The following is a 16,834-nucleotide window of genomic DNA, read 5'->3' on the forward strand; positions in this document are numbered from 1 at the left end:
GAGAGAAGATACCTCTTCTGTGGCTCATGTGGAGCAGAGAGAGAATTCTTGTACTCTGGTTGAACTTGGTGATAACCAGAAGAAAGTTGAAATTCCTCTTAATTTCTGTGCTGGATTTACAGCATTACAGCATTCCTCTGGCACCTAGAAAAGGGATACACATTGAGAGAAACTTTTGTGAAACTGACTGGATCACTCTGTTGTGTCTTGAGTTAGATGAAACTTTGTATCATCTACTGCAGAGATGGGTGGCTGATTTCCAGGACTGACCTAGATTCAAATTCAAGCATCTCTAAAATTCACACAAGTTAAGCTTCTGAAACCTTTTTGTTTATTAAGTGTTTTAATTATGTGTAAGCAAACCCTTCATTTTCTTGCCAGAGCCAGGCTAGACATCAGCAGGAATTTTTTCACTGAAAGGGCTGTCAGACACTGGAACAGGCTGCCCAGGGAGGCGGTGAAGTCACCGTCCCTGAAAGTGCTCAAGAATTTACTGGACATGGCACTTTGTGTTGTAGTTGACAAGGTGGCGTTTGGTCAAAGGTTGGACTCAATGATCTTAGTGGTCTTCTCCAACCTTAATTTTTATGATTCTACGAAGTAACTGACATTCTGGCTCACAGAAAAAATGGAAATATTTCACTTAGCATATACACATTTAAAAAGGTTCATCAATTAAAAATAAACATCAATTTGAAAAGAAAAAACAGAAATTTCCAGTTAGAGAAAGAAAAGACAAAAAAGGCCTTTTTGCTCCCTTTTTCACCATAAATATTAGTCTGGCTCAACTAAGATTCTTGAAGCATTGTGGTTAAATTGTTGTTTTGACAAATCAATTTATTATTTGAATTTATGAAAACATGTTACTCAGCCTAATTGATTTTTAAGATCCATTGTTTTGGAGTCATTTCACTAGAAAAAAATCCTCATTAAGCAAATCAGCCAATCTCTTGCCTGGTGCAAATATCAGCATCATCTACCAGCACTCCTGACAAGATCTCTGGGGTCACCACTACTGCACTGCTGTCTGCTGAAGCAGACGTGTTCCATGTGTAAGGACTGTGAGATTAGGCATCATGTTTTATGTGAGAAGATGAACTAAAGAGCTGGAATAATAAATTATATTAGTAGCTTGAGTTTTAACTAATTTATCTCTGCAAGGTATTATTCCATTTTATTTTGTCTGCATTTTTATTTTCAGCTCTAAGACATGACAAGATGTGAATTATGATCTATTCATTCATACCCAGTTTCAACATAACTGGGTGTGAATTAATACTCCATAATTCATATAGTGGAGTGTCTTATTACAATTATAAAATTTTATTAGAAAATGTTTTTTAATATTTATATTGTTAATTAAATGATGATGAGTCTCATAAATTCTGAACAATGAATTAGGTTGTATTAGGCACTATTCAGATTTCATCTGTTAGCCAATCAAGGTACACAGACCTCTCTATTATTAAATTTGTTGTATAATAATGTTGGGCCATGAGATTTTTCTTTAGAATAAGGAATTTCTTATTCAAGTGGATTTATCAGAAAATTTTTATTCCTAATTTCTAAACATAAGGGTCAGTATGGGAATTTTGTTTCCCTTTATGGATGTTATTTCACTGAATATAGCAAAGAGCATTTAATTCTTCATTTGAAATGCAAGTAAACCTCAGGTCACATAAACCTTGGGCAGTTAAGCAGTGTTGGTTTTGAGGGCAGCAGGACTCTCTCCTGTCTGCTAAGTCTCCTAAAGCACTTTTGTATTTTGGATCTAGCTCTGCATTTCCTGCCCTCGTTGTGAAAGTCTCATTCTAGGTCTGCTTGTGAGAGCACTTAAGCGCTCAAAGTTGAACATATGCTTCAGTATGTCCTAAATTAAACTGAGATGTGTGGTACTCTCAGGTATATAGAAATTGGAGATGAGGTGCATAGTAGAAATTACAATTCAAGATAGATGTGGATTACGTGACATTACTCAGATAAAGATATCCCGATTCTGATCATTACTCCTGAAAGCAGAGCCATGCCACCTACATAAATGATGTGGAAGAATGCAGCAGTGAGAGTTAGATAAAAAAGGTGACATGTTCAGTAAAAAAGTGACTGCATTTGATTTTAAAATATTGTGTGATAGTAAGAAATAATTAATATACATTCTGTATATTTTTTGATTCTCACATATTTTTCTTACTGGTTTCTTTTGACAATTTCCATTTGAATTTGATTGTACAATGGATGAATTTAATGCCCATAGAAGCTAAATTACTTTGAGTTAGGTAAAGTGAAGACCTGCAGAGATACACCAATAATTCACCTCCTCCCTAGCCTTTGACATCCTTTTGATTACAGATGGCACAAGGTTTTATGCCAGGTAGAGGTTTGCTGTGCAAGGATTCAGGGCTGAGTTGTTTAAAGCAAGGATAATGTGTGGCAGCATTCTTCCCCCTCAGGTGTTGCTGTTGCGAGAGTGCAGCCACAGTTGCCTACTGCTGCTTTATTAATAATAGAACACTCACAGAAATTCCATGCAAAATTGATTTTTGAACAGTATGTAAGAATCTAATATGAAGTCTTAAAATGTCATTGAAAAATTTGTTTGTAATTTACTTTGTCACTAAGAACTTACTGCCCCACTATAAACAATTTTACTGTATTTCTCCCCATTAAACAACAATTTTTTGCATATTTGTTCAGCCTTCTTGCTGTGACATGCCACTGTGAGTTGATAGATAGATATTTAAATCCATACGTGGGCTCTGTTTCTTTTGTTGCTTATTCAAATAACAAGTGGATATATCATTTTCATCACAGTTCAGGTGAATGGTGTTAATGGTTCATTATCTAACACAGAATGTTCACTGATGAATTGCAGATGTACTGTTTTGAAAACAGTGAACATGCTTCTGTGGCTGCAAAAATGGTTCTTTTTTTAAGCTCTGAAAAAATAAGACTGTCAAGTACAGAGCAAAGATTCCTGGGTCTGAGGCCCAGGACAGGGGAGTGGGAGAGCTTCATTTTCATTGTTTTGGTTCCAGAGCTTTCTTTGGGACTTGAAGTATTTTACTTGATTTAACCTTCTGTTCACTGACCAAAACTTTGTTGATATAATTGAAAGTGTAACTTTACATGCAACTCTTAATGTTGCCACTGATTGATAATAAGCATGTACAAATAAACTGTAGGAACTTTTAGCAGTTTTAAAAGGCTGAAGATATTTTTCTGACTCATTTCTTTATCTCAAAAATTGACCTGGAAATATGTTCACAGTTTGCACAAATTCCACAAGTATTCTGTAAGTGTGTATGAACACAGTATGAACAATCGAAGCTTGGGGTAAATGTCATTTCACATGCTAACAAAACTTGGGGGGCTTGATAATCAGAGGTTAGGGCTCTGTATTTTCTACAAACAGCTATACCATGCAGGTCTGTTTCTTGAGTTTCTGTAATACAGCATTGCTTGTGAAGCACAAAATTAGGCTTCAGAGTATGCTGTTTGCCCTGCATTTTTACTGAGTCCCTTCCAGGCTGTCAGAGAAAGCTCTCAACAATTTACACTTCTCTCCATTCCTTTACTAGTATAATCCAGGTAAAAAGGTACCATGATGGACTGGATCTCAGAAGATGGAAATTCCATTTAATGTGTCCCACAGTCTTTTTTGATCTGGGAAAGTCACCCTCCTATGCCCACTTCTTACCTGCATGTTGGGATGGTAATTATGTGCCTTAATTGCCTAACTAGACCATGACCCTTAGGAATCCAGGTTGTATGTAGAAAGCAGCCAATAATTCTAATTCTAGTCGACACTTCTATGTATGTAAAAATATGTAACAGAAATTCAAATCCTTTGGAAATGGTGGATCCTTTTCTTTCATGAACAGTCTCCTAAGAAATATGGAAGATATGAGGTGAAACTATGGAGTTCTACTACTAAACCTTGAAAACACAGCATAGAGTTGAGACCTACTGGGTTTTTTTACCATTCTTCCCTGTCCATGAAACCAGTAGCAGTTTTTGAGAAAAGGAGTACTAAAAGGTGTTTAGAAGGGAGGACTATATGAATCTGCCTTTTTGCATACTGTTTATTTCAAAAGTCTGAAGCTTGGCAGGAAAAATATGGGCTATGACTTGCCTTATGCATGTCTTGGCTTCCTGCACTAAAGGAAATAATTTGGTAAAATTAAGCAGACCTATTTTGTTTCCTACAATATTTGATGAGCAAGAAAAACTAATGTTTGGCTTATCTTTCAAAAACTATATTGTGCTTTCACTGTTAAGGGAAATTTTTAAGTTAGCATTAGCATGAAAATCTACAGATGTTATCTCTTTATCCTTTGTCTGAGATCAGATTTATCTGAGTAATCAACATTAAAAATGTGTAAATTTGTGGCAAACACAATGAATCTTGAATATATTAAAGAAACAAACAGATGAACCATCTGGAAATGAGACGTAGATCTGAAATAACTGCCAGTGGCACAATCCAAGCATAATCCCTGGAATAATTTACACAAAGCAACTATATCAAGAGCCAGAACCTATTCTTTTAGAAGGCTGAGTTTAATAATGACTGCACATTATCATTCAACTTGCTGGGTAAATATTGACAAAGGAGTGACACATGCTGTAGAAATGTATCTATATCCTGCATTCCCTCTAGGGAAACTTCTGCATTCTGAATTTTCCCTACTATTTTTTTCCATTTGTTCTTTCTATGCCTCTTTCATCTAAAATGACTGCAGTAGGTGCAGCTCTGCAACTACAGGAATCAGCTTGTTAACTTTGAAATTATTTTTGATAACTCATACATATGCATTACCGGGCATTAGTGATTATGCCTACAAATGCCTATTATGTAAAATAGGATAATTTGATAAATGGAGAAAATTTGGACATCACCATTAAATAGACCTTAATTTTGCAATATACTATTAAGGATTCAAATTTAATTCAACAGCTTTTCTCCTTCTGCTATCACCTGAAAAATATCACAATCTCACATAATCCCAGTGCAAACTACTCATGACGATAATCAGTAGATTTTTCTATTATGTGGTTAACTAATGTTATTCAGTGAGGTTTTGTTTTCCTGTAGCACTGCAATGTTTTGACAGCCTGAAATTTCATTGGTAGTGATCATGGAACAACGCAAATTAGATATTGTATTCTCTACACCTTTACATTGCTGTTGGGGTGTCTCAACACCTTTACATTGGTGTTGAGACACCCCAACAAACAATGCATCTTGAGGAATGTTTTCAGGGTATTTAATGGTGAATATATTGCAAACCTGGGTAGAAACTGGGTTGCAGTATATCTTAAGTGACTGATTTAAACCCATACCTAATGTATCTTGTAGGTTAGCATTAATTTGACTTGCTGAGTGGATGGAATTTATGGGTATAATGCATTGCACTAGGCAAATAAAAACATCCTCCTTCAGTAATAAAGGTGAAGGCAGGCTCCATACTGGCAAGACAAGCACTGTCTTCAAAGCTTTAGCTGTGTAATAACCATCTTACTTCTGTAGCACAGAGATGCAACATATTGCAAGTGACCCATCAGAAAATGCCATTCTGCAATTCTACTTCAGTCTTGGATTTTTTATTATTTTTTTTTTAACTTCACTCAGTATTTGTCTCTTCAATACAATTCCCATTTCCCCCATCTTTTTCTCCTTTCCACTTCTTTATTGTTCTTAGCATCTTAGCTTTCTACTCCCTCAGGTATTTCTCCTTATTTCAGAAAGTTTGATCACCTTTCTCCTCACTTTTGTTCTTGTCTGATTAGTTCTATAACACATAACAGCAAGTAACATTAAAATATTTGTGCTGCTACTTACTAGTACACCATGCAAACATAATCACAGCAAATACAGACTTTATTCTGGAAAACTTACAGCTTTAATTAAACTTGCAATTTTAATTAGATTTCCAGAACAAACCTTGGAAATTAGCATGGAGAAAAGGAAGAGATTTTCCACATTAGCAGGTAGCAGGGTTAGAAATAGAACCTACCTATATCTTTGACTTATTACAGTACTTTGTCATTCTACTGGTACTTCTTTTGCTTCTACACTTTCCATAAAGAAATCACCCTTATTTTTCCTTTCAGGAAAAGATGATGTTTTTATTGTGAAATCTCTTTTTCAAAGGCAAGGGCTTGGCTTTCTGAAATGAGGCTCTGTTACACTCGAAACTGAGTCTCTAAAAAAGACCTAGTTGGGACTGTACTCAAAATATGATGTGTTTGTCCAAAATGTAACCTATTTTGTAGCTTGATCCATCCTCTTCAATGGGAGTTTGAGAACAGTTAAATAATCATAATAAAATAGTTGTTTCCATCTGTACATGGATTGGATGATGGTTTAAACAGGTAGATGAGATTTCCCTCTATTTGTGGGGAAGCTGTATGTGTGTATTCAAAGATTAAAGATGTGTTGAGTATTTTTATTCCACTCACTCCCCGCACATTTTTTTTTTACTTTCAGGATTACTTTTTAGAGGCTGGCAAGTGTTTGCTCCTTCTAAAATCTGTGGAAATTATGATCTTTCCGTATGACTTTGCCTGTGAGGTCAGCCAAAGGATTTTGCCATTGCTGAGATATATTTCTTTTTAAGCTTTAAATATTTGACATCCTAACAAATTCAAAAAACTTTTATCTTGAAGGAATGACCCAGAGCTTTGTGAATCAAAATAGGGTCTTCCCTCACTAATAATGGAAAGCCTTTGGGGTTTTGTCAGCTGAGTTTTGTTTGTTTGGCATTTTGACCCTGAGCACTCTTAAGCCTAACCAGTTACCTCTACTCCAGTGAGCTAAACGAACATACTCAAGCAAATGAAGTTCCACAAGTGCTTAAGAGCTTGCTGGCTGACTTTTTGAAAGATATGCTCTAGTTCAGCCACAAATTACTTGGCTAGACACTGGAATTGCTGGGTGAAATTCTGTGGTCTCTGTTATGCAGCACTTCAGACTAGATGATCACATTGGTCCCTTCTGACTCTGAAATACGTGATTGGGTGTTAACCTACGTTAGCAAAGCCAGGGTGAGGAACACAGAAATTGGGGCTTTAACAAATTTTGTTTGGGTTTGAATTTTACTTTTAGCAAATGCCCTTATCAAAAAAAAAAAAAAAAAAAAGTCAGCAAACCCTAGAAAACTACTTAACAGTACTTAATCATTTTCCCGGTTCAGTATTAAGGCAAAAAATATTGGTTAAAGAGGACAAATTTCCTAACTGCTTTTCTGAGTTCTGCTCCTAGTCTCCATTATGTCCTGTAGGGGTTCCTGATGTTTCTGAACCTGCGTGGTCTTAGGTGAGCATTTGCTTCTGAGAGGTTTATTGAACACAACACAATATGTTTGAAATCAAACATGAGGAATATCTCTGGGATTTTCAATCCTTAATTATTGCTGATTCTAGTTATAGATGTTTCTGGTTATAGGTGTTGTACAGGCTGAAGAGGTCAAAGTCTATCTCTCTTAGCAGTAGTTTGAAATGCAAAATAAAACATCATCTTTCTTGTAAAACAGGAGAGGACTGACTGCTCTTGCATGATTGTTCAGTGGAAAATGTATCTTTCCTCAGCTGTAACTGCTGGGAGTTGTTAGGGTTTCTCTTTACTATGAATTTGGTATTAATTTTCAATTTCAGTGTCTAACTATTTCTTTCTAGTTAGTGAACAGGACTGAATAGTGAAAACAGAAAATGCTAGAATGTGTTTAACAGTTTAATTCACCCAGAAGTGGTAACTCTTGGAGCATCTCTGGTTTTAGTTGTTGCTGGTATTGGTGGCTATTATGTGATGTCAGCCCACAATGAAATTCAAAATTGGTCTAAAAAGTAGTCTGTGTAAAGCACTTGTGACAGCTTATATATTCTAGTTGGAGGATTGGCTCACTTAAAGGCTCAGCTTGAGGCAGCTTATATTTCTGCAAAATGAAAGACTTAGTGCTTTCTCAAATTTTACAATTTTTGTCAAGTAGGTTTTGATGAAAATAAAGTACTGCTGATTGTACAGTGATATACAGGAAGATAAAATGATGAGGTGTTATATTTTTACCTGCACACTGTGGTGAGAAATAATAGATAGGTGAGTTCATGGTCTTCATGTTGTTTCACTGTAGCTCATCCCAATACAGGAATACTATGTCTTAGGCTACAAGGGAGCTCTCTAAATCAAGACAATGTAGTCAAGAACATAAACCATGTACTTATTGATCAGAACCACATAGAACTGCTTTAAAAGTCTGTCCCTGTATGCACTGAAGTCAATTTATTCCTTGATAATTTCAAGGTCTGATTCAACATACCAGAAAAGACTGTGCCTAAATCGAACAATAATTTAACAGCTTAGCCTAGATATAGTTGTTTGTTCCAGAAGAAACAGCTGAAATTAACCCTAAAATAGCATTAGAATTTGTGATATTTGTTTTCTTGATTTTTTTATCCTTTCTCATTTTTCTGTTTAAAGTGTGAAGCCATAATTTTAGTCACTAACTCCATATAGTGAATGGTACAACTTACGCATTTCAAATTTACTGTACAAAATGGTGTATAAAGTGTAACCCCACAAAAGTCCCCAAAAATGGTGATGGAAACTGTGCCGGGATAATGCTTCTGCATAATGCACTTGTTACTGTACTTGAATCGTGTGTCAGTGTTTATTTGCCATAGCAAATTCATGCAAAAAAAAAATATTTCCAAACTATAGGAGAGCTACCTGTTTTACAAGTACAAAATTTTCATTTATACCTTTTTTTTTTTTTTAGAAAATAGCAGGGCAGTCTTTGCACTCTGCTTTCTGCAGTATGTTCAGTAGCAAGCTATTTCTGCATTTTATTAACCACATTTTTCCAAGACACTTCCATACAGGCGGGAACCTGGATGACTTCTGCAGCTGCAACAATAAGTTCCCATTACCCTTGATCAATACCAGGCTTGAAAGGCACTTATGACTTCTTTTTCTTCTCTCTGCTAAGCAAAAAGAGAGAATCCCTTAAAAGCCTTTAGGTTGTTACGATTGGTCCTCCAATGACAAGGTAGCTCCATGTGTTCCCTGCCTTTCAGTTTGCTGGTTCCAGTACAACATCTGCCTGCTCTGGGCTGTGTATCAGCCAGCCAGTGTCATCCAGGCCTCAGTCTTGGCCAGACATTGAGATAGACAGGAAACAACACAGCCTGAAACTAATGAATAAAAGATGGGGAAACTGCCAGAGCATGCTGGTGACATCACAGATTGATCCTTTTGACCCTCTTTGGGGAGACAATGACAAAGAAGTTAAATGAGAATAGTGACAAACAAAGAATCTTACTATCCTCAGAAATGATTGTTCATTTTCTCTTCGTTCCCTCTAGCTTTTTCATTTAGGTCTTGCTGAGCTTGGAAGTTTCTGCCTCTCGTTTTTGGAGGCAAGTACAGGAATTTTCTCAATTCCTGGTGAATTTGTCTGCTTAGCATCCCTGATAGTTAAATCTTATTTTCCCACTGATGCACTCAAAGAAGAATGTAATTAACTACATTATCTCTGTGTAGGAGTTACATAAATCTACTTTGGAGAAGAAGACTCAATGAGGGGATAATTTCCTCCTTTGATATGTCTGACTCCTATTGATTTGAATGAAAATGTATGTGCATCTGAAGCACAATTTACATAGTAGAGGGCCTGAACTAAAAGAGTTGACCTACTAAAATAGGTAGAAGAGCAGGAGACAAACTTTGCTTCCCATAAATACCTCATTTTGCAAATAGCTGGGAGGTATAGGAAAGTATTTTTGAAGTGCATCATTTTAAGAGATAGGCTAATTCTGTGAGCACCCATGAATTGTTGCAGTTAGACAAATAAAATACAGTAAATTGTTTATTGTTTGAAAACAAGCAAAGAGTTTTATTTCCCTATTTTAAGCATGAAGGAAGATTACTGTAGGAGCAAAAGGAGTGACAAATCATAGGCTGATGTGTGTGATGTTTTTAAAATTAAGAAGCAAGCAATCTCTTCCATCTGCAACCTTTCACAATTAATGAAGAAGAAACATTCTTAGAGTAACATCATTCTCTTGACATTCTCAGCATTATTACTCATCACAAATTCTTAGCTAGTCCTGAGACTGGCCATTTTTGCCATTCAACACACAAAAGATCCCCATAGTGTGTCTGTTTTCATAAAGGAAAGCAGGTGACATAAAAACTTTCCTTATCACCTCTAAAATGTGAGAATGCCCAGGTGCAGGGATTGTTTGTGAGAGGTGTAAAGGCCTTGGTGCCATTTCTGGAACACACACGTTTTGCAGAGGCTTTTCCATTTTGCTGCTGACAGAGCTGGGAGAGGAGCCCCCATCCCCCTGCACAGAGCCGTGTGTGCCTTCCTGCTCCCCGCTGGGAATGGCCCTGTGCTGTTTGTCTGCTCTCCTGGAAGAATCACCTTATCTGCTGGGCCAATGAGACCATTAATGGAAACCCTGTACTATGCCATCAGAGCTCCACTCCTTGATCAATAGTTATTTACTTCTGAGAGGTCAGAGCGTGGCTAATATAGCTGAATAATTTTATTGATAGATAACATAACAATGAAAAATAAAATTTAAAATAGAAGATGAATGAATTCAGCACTTTCTTTGGGGATGAATATTATTATTTGAAGATTTTAATAGCTGGTGGAGTGATGAAAGGGCAGACAACAAAAGCTTTGAATAATTGTTCCAGGACTATAATCAGACTTCCATTATTGACCTCTGCTAATATTCTACTGTAACTGTCTGCTAAATTGGTTCCTTGGGGCTTGAAATATACAGTGATGTTATGAGTTCCTATTGTAAATTGCCACACAGAAAAGTAGCAAGTCTTTGAAATAGTGCTGGCCCTAGTTTGATCAATACTCAATTCTAAGCAGTGCAAGAGGCAACTGTTGCCATAGAAACATTGATGTCACCGAGGTTGAACAGAGGCCCTTACAACAAATCATTTCCTTTGAGCAGTTGTAATTGACTATATGTACAGTTTGCTGTCACCTGAGACTATTTACATCAAGCCAGTAACTGAGCTGCATTAGTTATTCTGGGAGTAAGAGGGTTAGCTCTTCTTTTTGTGACCTTACAAATACCTAGGAGGATATTGCCATGGCAACCAGAGATGTAACAGGATGATCATTAAGGTAGCTACATAATGCAGTGGCATTCTTTTGGAATATGACGGGTAGTTTTAATAAACTTTATCTAGCCATTACATAATATAAACCTCGTATTGGATATATCTCTGTCACAACTTTTGGCTTTTAGAAATGTTACCTTTAGCATAGGTAAAATCAAGAATCTTTGAAACTGACTACTGAACTGTAATGCTGCCCATTTTGTACTGAGATGTTACAGAAACACAGTTTTACAGGACTAGGCCATGAGTCTGGGATGGAGGGAATTTTTCTGCTTTCAGATAAACTGGTGCATGTTGATCTGCAGGTAGTGCTTGTTTCATAATTTGTCTCAATTAGTAAGGTCCATTTTCTCAGTTAGATAGGTATGACTTACATGTATTTTTGAAATACAAAGTCAGTCAGGTGCTTAAATACCTTTGAGTTCAAATGTCATAGTCTTTTACTTCAATGGAGGTTTTAAAGTAGGTACTGTATAAGCTCCTTTAGTACTTCCCCCATCACATGTGCCTTTGTTCTCTGAATGTTTCCTCTGGAGCCAGTGGAACATCATCATGCCCTGCATTGATGTGTCATTCCATGGAAGGGTGAAAGGGTGAGATTGGGTTTTAAAGCACCTTCAGTGTCCAACACCCTCCAAGCGCTTTAAGGAAAAAACTCATACCTAATTTAGAAGCTTTAAGTGCAAATCTATTATGTGGCCATGAAAGTACATGAAAGTACGTTAAAAAGGATTGGTATCTGATGTGATACCATAATTACACAAACCTGCTACGTTCTGTAGTGCAAATATAAATGCAGTCAGCCGTCAGTCGCATAGACCAGCATTCTCTGATATATCAATAATTAAAATACTGCACAAGTATACTACAAGCTGCCAAATTTCAGATATAAATAGCTAGCCTTCAAATGCCTAAAATTGCATGTATATACACTGTTGCCATTCTTTACACTGCAAAATTAATATCATTGTTTATTCTCATGGTATGATATATAGACTTAATGGCCTATGTTATAACTATTGAGGAAAAAGATTGTTATTTGGGTTTTTAAAATACAATGAAATCCCATATCACTTCTTTCACAAAATGCCATTTGCATTTGTGAGCTCCTGCTTATGATAATGCATAGTTGACTCACGGAAATTCATGGGCGCAAGAGATAGAGTCCTCCAAGACCTTTCTGAAAAAACAGCAGCAACAATGCAGCACTCAAGAGCTGTTTTAAAAAGTAGCACTCACATAAATAGGATACATAAAAAAGAAGATTGTTTTCATATTCTGGGGCATATCTATCTGATGAGAAGGAATAAACTTTTCTTTACCTACCCAGTGAGCATTTCAGGCTTTCTTGGATCTTTTTCTGAAATTAGTGCTTGCTGTTATGGACAAAATCTAGGGGAATTTCACCACTGGTACAGCAATTTGTATACTGGAAGGGTTCAGAACGATTTTAGGCCATAAGTACTGTCTATGTGTTCAGGTAAAAGTATTGTGACACTTTCTGTTATTTAGAAATACACTTCATGGGAATGTATTTTTGAAATGCAATATGAAATCACAGCTGTGTAATATACAGTATATAATAGTAGCTGAAAACAAAGTATATGCTGACATTTTGATTTAGATACAATAAAATGAATTTACAGGGAAGAACTGAGAATGCTGCATTCCTTTCTTCCTTCAGTTTCAAGCATAGGCTTCTTTCCCTACCTACCCATCTTTTTTCCTAAGGAAGGCTGTATAACTTTAAAGAGAAAAATCTTTAATGCTATCTCATTTTTCTGATCCTGTCACATAGGTGACTGAAAAAGAACATTACCCTGTTGATAGATTTAAATAATCCTCCACTAGAACCCAAATACAAGCATGTTTTTAGTATCCAGAGACTGTACAGATGAAGGTCTGGTGGTGACTGTTCTCATTTTGGTTTTGGGTGGCAATGTCAGCTGTTATTTGTTTCTGGTCTAGTTCACATTTTAGGTCTAACACACTATTTTGTGATTTTGGTTTGCTTCCACGGTGGAAGTTGCTGATAGCATGCAAATGACCTGCTGCTTGCTTAGATGAGTCTGCCCTTCCTGAAATGCTCATGAGTGGTTTTAATTCTGAGGAAAAAACTTGCATAAAAATGATAGATGAGATTGGGATGGCATTTGAGATGTCAGTATTAGACAAACTAATACTGTGGAAATATTTGAATTCTGAAAAACATTGCCAAAATGTGAACTATAAATATTGTCATAGAAGCATCAAACACAAAGGAATTGAGAAAACTGTTTATATAACAGTCACTATTTTGGTAACTGAAAACCTGCCAATCCTCTGTGTAGTCAGAGCTACATTATCAGTGCAGACATGTTAAAAATATGTGGTGCTGAGAGGCAGGGAGAGCACTGGACATGGAAAAGTAGCAACACAAGTACAAAAGGGTTGAGATTCTGCTGTTGTTACAGATATCCCTGTACCTTTCATGATTCAGTGACAGAGAAATGCAGATACAGCACCAATAGCCTCTCCAATGAAGCGCAGGGTTTGGGACAGGAAGAGGTTTTTTGTACTTTAGATGTGCTAATGCAGACCAGGACTGTGAGCTGAGAGTGCCGTATAGCCAAGGGAGGCCTCTTGGAGCTTGATGAGCTCTACAAATGTGTGTGTGAAATCCTCACAGAAAGTCTCAGGTTGCCAGTAGTCTTTGGCGAGCAGTGGATATAAACTTTCCATGACCCACAGAGACAACTATGCTCAGAGAGAACACTGAGGAGGTTGAAACTGAGGGTAGAATTCTCAGGAGATGGAGGCCTAGAGAAGGAGAGCTAAGTTCTCAAAACTGTATCTTACAGTCTGTGTAATGAATTCCCACAGGCTGATTAAAATGAACCCAAACCAAAACTTGATCAGCACTGTGCCCTCTGTTCTGGAACAGGAAATTGGCAGATCAGTTTTGTTCCCCTCCTTATCATGTCCTTTTTTGCCATGGATATGGGTCATTGCAACAGCTATTTCTAACTGGCTGCTCTGCTAATTGCTGCAAGTGTAAAACATTCAAACAAATATTTTGTCTTTAAGAACTTTTAGAAATGCAAAGGTCTCGTGGAAAGAAATGAAATTGTTTTCCAAATGTGAATGCAATAGAAAATCAGTAAGGAATTCTTTCTTGGCCCAGGATATCTTTTATGGCCTGTAATTCTGAAAACTGCTGTTCTCTCTCCTTTTCCATCCCCTTCTCTCCCCTTCAGTAACTTTTCTGAATTCAGCATCAATTACTCTTGATCAACATTGCTATTAAGTCAAGTAAGAATCAGCCCCATTGTCTTAAGTGGAATTTTCCTTTCCTTATCCTTCCTGGTACTGCTGTTTCATTTTAATTTTGATTTGTCTGTCAGAAATACATTCAATCAGACCTCTGGCATTACTATATTTATGATCTTAGTTACAACACAAGCTACTATATATTTTGTCCTAGTGAGAAAAAAAAAGTGGTTAGAAAGACCAATTTCTTCTGTTAAGGATCTCATAAAAATGTCCATATCCTGGAGAGGCAATCAGCCTTAAACTTCTTTACTAATATTGGCCAAGTGTATGCAGATTTCTTGATTGCCATGATTTTTTTAAAATGTTTTTGTTGGTTGGTTTTGCCTTTTTTTTTTCTCAGAAAGTCTTATCTATTCTGACAATAGCTGCCCCCACGAAAAAAAAAAAAAAAAAAGGTTTTGAGAAATCTGGAAAAAGATCTGAATTGCGTGTTAAATATCTACTAAATGTATTAGTTACTCCCTGGAGGGCTAGACATGACTAATTGTATACAGCATGTCATTAGCTATGGCTGCATGTTTTATGCGAGAGACTCCTCTTTGAATAGCTTCAGGCATGGAAATAGGTTTGATCTCTAAGCTGTGCAGCTGTGGTAGCAGCAATCCTTAGTGTATCTCCACAGCTATTGGCTGGCATGATTTATTTGGCCTATATGGGGTAGGTGTGTGTGCCAGTAAAAAGAAGAATTTGGTTGATATAACCTGGGATCAGCTTCCAGCACATACAGTGACGTAGCTTGCTTGTAGTCCTATGATGGTAAAACCCTCTGGTGAGGAGTTCATCTATGCTTCCATCTAGGGTTAGAAATTCTGGTGTCATGATTTATCCTGTGATTTTATGCTAGTTCCTCAGGGATCCACTATCTCTGATGTCAGCAGGCACTTCTACCAACTTGCTGTTAGCAATTTCCTGCCGTGATAGACTGGGTGTGGTATTGCCTGAACTCATGGGAGTGTTGCAGAGATCTTTTCCATCCTTTAATTATGGTATTTCCAGCAGAATCAAGAGGATTTCCAATTCCCTTTCTCTATGCCAGGGACTTTATTTGGCTGAGGTCCCTTTGAAGTTCTAGCTATTTCCTCCTCAGGATGAGTCTCTGGGGCTTGGCTGAGAAGTCTCCACATCCTGGTGACTATTTCCTCTCTCCACTCTCTTTAGTCAGGTGTAAGACTGCTAAATGCCCTTTTCTGAGGCTTCAGTTAAGACATAATGAGACTGGAAAAATGACAGGCTTTCCCATAGGACAGTACTAGGACAGTACATAGGATAGTACAAAGGACGGTACCCCAAACTTAAGAGAAAACAAAGGGATGAGTGAGTGTTAAATATTAAGAGTTCTTTGTATGGGTTACAAGTAGAAAGCTAGCTCTTGATAAATTAAACAGTTGTCTTTTTGGTATGAGAAAAGAAAAAAACTTGCAGAATTAGTAGTCTTCTTTCTCCATTTTTCCTTAACATTTTATTTTCCATTGATAAAGGTTTGGTATTAGCAGTTGTCATAGATGTATATTTAGAAGGGCAGATCTGCAGTGGTACACAAGGCTGCCATCTAGCTGGCTGTCACTGGTGGATGGGTGTCCACAGTTAATGCCTGGAGAATGTGTGCGCCTGGGAAACTGAGAGAGGATGCTGTTCTCACTGAGAAAGCTCTGCCAGCACAATAATCTGATTTAATACTGTCTTATTGCATGCTAAAGACCTCTTATTGCATGCTAAAATGCCCATGGGCTTTTCCATGATTGATTCTTTCATTACTGTGACCCTGATAGTCAGGGTCTAGTTTTCTTTTCCAGTTTTCTGGAAAAGATGTATGTTTCTCTGCCCTCACAATACAATGGACAGCAGAGGAAGACAAATCTTTCATAGCCTAGATATTGCTGAGAAAAGGTTCTATAGGGGTTCTTGGGGCTGTGCTATTTGCCTGGGCTGTGCCTTTCAAAAGTAGAAATGCTTTGTGTGTCCATTTCTAGGATTCCAAGCCTTGACTCCTGTGGGTGCTCTCACACATTTTTATGAGGGAAGCAGTGAGTCTCATCTCTCCCTGCTGTACTGAGACCAAAAAGATGGGCACAAGCAGAGAAGAGGTGATGCCCTGCATCTCACAGCCTCGGTCAGGCACTCTGGTTCCCATCCCTGCCTGCTGGGCATAGCTGAGCATTTCTGTCCTAGTGCCTCCCCTCAGTCTGTACTGTTTCCTGAGCCCTTGGTCACACTGTCTGAGCAGAGGCAGAGAGAGTGGGCATTCAGTCAGGGGCTTTTACAGAAGGAACTTGTGACAGCTATGATGGATTAATAAGTTGTGAAAAAGCAAGAATCAGGTGGAGACATGAGGGCAATAATGGGAATAGTTTCAGACTACCTTGCAGGCCTGGG

Source organism: Agelaius phoeniceus, chromosome 7, assembly GCF_051311805.1.
Source record: "Agelaius phoeniceus isolate bAgePho1 chromosome 7, bAgePho1.hap1, whole genome shotgun sequence".
NCBI lineage: Eukaryota > Metazoa > Chordata > Aves > Passeriformes > Icteridae > Agelaius > Agelaius phoeniceus.